The sequence below is a fragment of the Terrapene carolina genome, unplaced genomic scaffold (assembly GCF_002925995.2).
Source record: "Terrapene carolina triunguis isolate 2854851 unplaced genomic scaffold, T_m_triunguis-2.0 Scaffold261, whole genome shotgun sequence".
Classification (NCBI taxonomy): domain Eukaryota; kingdom Metazoa; phylum Chordata; order Testudines; family Emydidae; genus Terrapene; species Terrapene triunguis.
In genome coordinates this window covers 764,713-769,495 of record NW_020664612.1, presented here as the reverse complement: position 1 = coordinate 769,495, position 4,783 = coordinate 764,713, and positions in this window count along the sequence as shown.

Below are 4,783 nucleotides of genomic sequence, written 5' to 3'. Positions count from 1 at the left end.
AGGGAAAAGCCCAGGGAAAGCTGGTGCTGTGAGGTGGGCCATGGCATTGCAGATGGTGAGGGCTGGCTCTGGGATTGCTAGAACCACTAGGGGGGCATTGCAGTAACAGATGCCAGTGAGATGCTGGATTTTGTTGTGGACGATGGGTACCGAGATACTGGCAAGCACTGAGTTCCTGGCTATACCAAGGCACTAGGTCTTGCTGTGACTGGGTTGGGGGAACGCCACCAGCAGGGCTAAGGATAGGGTCACCTTGAAAAGTGACTGGGATTTGTAATGATAAATTTAGAGCCATAGTACAGCGTAGCACTGTTGCAGCAAATGCACATGGAGACCTCAGCCATCAGCTGGAGCTAGTGTGTGGATAAGAGGCCAGACAGCACAGAGGTCTGATGGGAGTTAGGGGGGAACCTAACTCAGCCTCATGACTGAAGACTAGAGACCGCCAGGGGCGTTAAAGCAGCTTGAGGACAGAGACAGCAGAAAAACCCAGGGGACTGAAAGCAGAGGCTGATCCTCCCCTGCTGCACTTTGTGTTACTCAGGGGTTCTAGTACCACCAGCACTTCGGCACGGGCCATTTCCTGTGAAGGAGCAAGAGCAGGGACGTGTCGCTCTCTCCAGGAAGTGCCCTGTAACGGCATCACTCACCGGCAGGCTTTACAGCGCTGTTCCTTAGGGACCAACAGGACAGCTTTGGAAAGTCTTTCCTTGATTCACAGAGCAGCTTTGCTCTTTCTTCTTTTTGAAATACAATTAAAATAACTGTTGTTTTAAGCTGGTCTTGGCCTTTTCCCTCCACCAGCAGTTTTAGGAGAGGATGGAAGTTGTGAGCTCTTTGTGTAAGGAGGGCTGGGATCTCACGTTCTTCCTGGTTTGGGCAGTGAGATGCAGCCCAGGGAGAGCTACTCCTAGGCTGAGGGCTTGTAGTAGCAGGAAACGGGGCAGAGTTTAGTGGGGACTCAGGACTGGAATAGCAGGGGGGATGCAGGTCAGGACTGAGGTGTGTTGGCAAAGGCCTCTGATCTTGATTGCAAACTGCACAGCACTACTTCATGCCAGTGCTCCCTCACACGTGGGAATGCTAGTATTTACTGCATCCACGGCCCCAGACGGTACTTCTCCCGGGTTACCTGTACTGAGGCAGGGAAGTGAGCAAGAGGCCCCAGAGGCCAGTGCAGGACACAGATGCAGCACAGACAATGGGGACGAGCAGGAGACGCGCCCCCCCCCCTTCCGTTTCAGTTAGGATGTTAGCAGGCAGTAGCTCGGACCCTAGATACAGTACTATGGTCCCCACTACCCCCTGTGTTCTGACAGTGGCTGCCGCCACTCTCAAATCGGGTTAGAGATGGGTCAAGCCAGCCAAGAGATGGGGGGGGGGGGGGGGCCCTGCCCCCAGCTTCCAGAGGACTCTAGATCCTCAGAACTGCTCACTCCAGCTCCATCCTCCAAAGGGAAAGTTACAACATAGACTTAAGACAGCAAAAAGCTGACAACTTCTGTGCTCTGCCTGGGGAGCACAGAGCACTATCCATGGGCTTGTTAATGTTTAATGATTAATAGGCTGGAAGGTGAATGAGGCTCTTTCAGGGAGTCTTTGCATGAGATTCCTCGTCCTGTGGATTCACTGCTCCACAAGGGCTTGCAGTTGAATTTGCAAGTCGCAGCCACCAACACGGCTAGGCCCAGGGGCTGCCTGCGTGAGTGTGCTGTGGCTATGCAGGGATCATGACTAACAGTCCATACGGTACCTTTCCTGCTAGGCCAGCAGGGCTTCCTCAGCCCCCGAAATGCAGTTGAGAGGATGGAGCCCAGCAGCGCCAGGCAGCAGCACAGCACAGCAGCTTGGGACACCATCGCCCGTGGAGATTGCAAAAGTGTTTTGTGCAGACAGAATGTGATTAGCCATTGCAAAGTCAGTGTGGGCTTGGGGCTAACATCCTGGCTCTTGCAAAACACCGGGGCGCCTTTCATTATCACATGAGCCAAGTGTGAAGCAAAAATCAGCAGCAGCATCCCCAGTGCCACGCTAAGGCATTGGCTCTGCATAAACTCTGGAGGAGTGTCATCTACCGCCTCACCAGTGCTCCCTAGTGCCCAGCCCAGCCCTGCTTAGCATGTGCAAGCCAAGACGCTCACAGCCCCAGTGGTCTGACTCCAGAACTGCTGCAGGTTACTTGCACTCATTACAAAGCCCTCCTTAAAAGCAATTAACTTTAGTGTCAGGAAAATTTTTGGTCAGATGGGCAGTAAGGAAAGTTTAGCTGGCAGGGCTCCTCTGGGGGTTACCTCAGCTGAGCTATACCTAGCTGGGAAGGGACCTTCAGAAGAACAGCAGAGGCGGGACGTTACCCTGCTGTGGCTAGGAGGTGCTGCACTCAGGCTACAGCTTGTCTTCTGCTGCTGGCCCCTGCTCGCCTGCCCATGGGTAGTACGCTGGGTTAGAATGTAGGGGGAGCGTTAACCTGACAGCAGCCTCCTTGCCCTCCCCCCTCTTCCTTCTTGTAAACACACCACAAAGAACTCCGAGCCACACCCTGGTCAAGGCCTTTATTTAGGGAACACAAATGACTCCACTCCTGGCTGGGGAAGACAAACACACTGAGATGCCAGCCTCACCTGGGAACCCTGCTGGGCATCAGCCAAGGGCTTGGAGGCCAGACTCTGGTACCTGCTATGCTGGGGTCAAACCAGAGTCACTCCCCAGCAGCAGTACCCTGGTGTCACCGGGAGTAGCATCTGGCCTCAAGTTTCTGTCCCAGGCACTGAACGTCTCCTCTGATGCAATTTGGGCCTGTTGCTGAAGCTCCCTCTCTTATTAGAATGACCCAGACTACCCCGATCCATTCTGCTGCTACCCCATCCCCTGGGCTCTCTGCTTATCTATTGACTTACTTTCTATAGGGAAACACCAGAGAGGCAGCATAGGACAGCACTTATGCAGCGTCTCCTGTCCACCAGTCAGAGCCTCATGACCTCCGAAGGGAAAACCAAACTGCTACCATAGCGAGTGGATCCCAGCCTGGGCCCCCTCTAACAAAGGCAAGGTCAAGGTGGGAAGAGAGATTAGCTGATCTAGTCCCACCGCTGGGGGGGTCAGAGCAGGACTGGTCCCTGCTATAATCGCCGGTGTTTTGTCCAGTTGCATTTTAAATGGCTCAGGCGGCGGGGCTGCCAGCCTGTCCCTTGTTCCCCAGTGAGCAGCTCCCAGTCCGAGGCCCCGAACCAGCATCATTCCCATCACACAGGGCAGGTGCGGGAGCCAGGAGGGCTGTTTAACGCTCCAGTAATCGACCAAACATAGTGCACAGGCCAAGCCAGGAGTTTAATCAGCTTTCATCCCAAAGTGCTTCAGACTGTACAGCTAATACAAGAACCACCTCCCCAGCCAGTGAAATGCCCCCTCCGTGGGGGAACACATAACCTGTTCTATGCCAGCAATGCCCCAGCTTTTAGAAAGACAAATGAAGCTGAATCTGGGCAGAATTTCATTATCCGATTTGGACTATGGGGAGGACACCCGATTGGGGCACTCCTGCAGCAGAGTCTTCAATGGACAAGAAAGTTCAGCCCTTCATCATACAGGTGTGTCCAGGTTTCCATGCGAGCGCAAGCATTTTAGGGCAATATAATTCAGATGCAAGGATAATTGTCCCAGGGTGCTGAAACTGACTCCCTTTAGCCACTGGCTGGGCCCTTCCCTATTACATTAGGGAGAAAGGTTGCAAGTGCTCAGACACTGAAGTTTCTCCACAGTGTTTGGTTTGTTCCTGCAGCAACCACTTTCCCCAGCTGTTTGTATTAGGCTTTGTTAGTGCAGAGCTAAACACCCCCAATGGGCAGCACGACCCCACCCACCAATACAGCCTGCCTCTGAACAGCCTGCAGCCAGCAACGGGAACACGGAGCACAAAACCCAGCCTGCATGGAGTGCAGCCCGGCAGCCCAGCACATACCTTCTCTTGAATCTCATTTTAATACACTACAAACAAACAACATTTAGCAACTCTGTTAATGAGCCCATGTCTCCTAGCGAGCTGTGGCCCTGCAATAGGCTGGGGAGTAACAAGGCCAGGGTCACTGTCAGCACATGCCAGGCATTCCCGCTAGCTAACAGCGCACACGCTTACCTGCACCGGGAGCTGAGGAAGTGCTGCTGGGCTGAGAACAACAGCTCCCAGGAAGCAGGTGGAGAAAGCCAGAGCGAGGCTGGCCCTGGAGCAGCTTTAGGGAGGGAGCTGCCCTCTGATTGGCATAGGGCCGGCCAGCTCACCCTCTGACAGGTGCTGGGATGAGGGTCTGGCTGTAGTTGGGACCCTGCCTGGTGTAAAGGGTAACTAGCGCTAAAGAAGGGGTGAATAACACCCCTGGGTAGCTCTGAAAGCTCTGTCCTGTGTTTATCTTGCCATATTTCTTTCAACCCAGATCCACAAGCACCACAACATAACCATGCCACCCCTGCTTCCCAATATGTTGTGAGCATGAGACAAGCCCCAGACACCCACCACAACTAGACAAGTATGGCCCCCACTAGCCCCAGGAAGCCTGGGGCTCCTGACACCAATGTCCCACTGTGTGCACGCCTTCCCCTTGAAATCCCACAGACTCCTGGACAGAGCCGAGATCCTCCTTAATTTAAAAAATACAAGTCCATGGGAAGGTGGGTGTGCGCGGGGAATAATAACCATAGAGACATACTGCGTTAGGAGTAATCCAGAGGTCCAAGAAGACCTTGTGCAAAGATCCCCTAGTGTCCTTACAGGTGCTGGCAGGACTCCTAT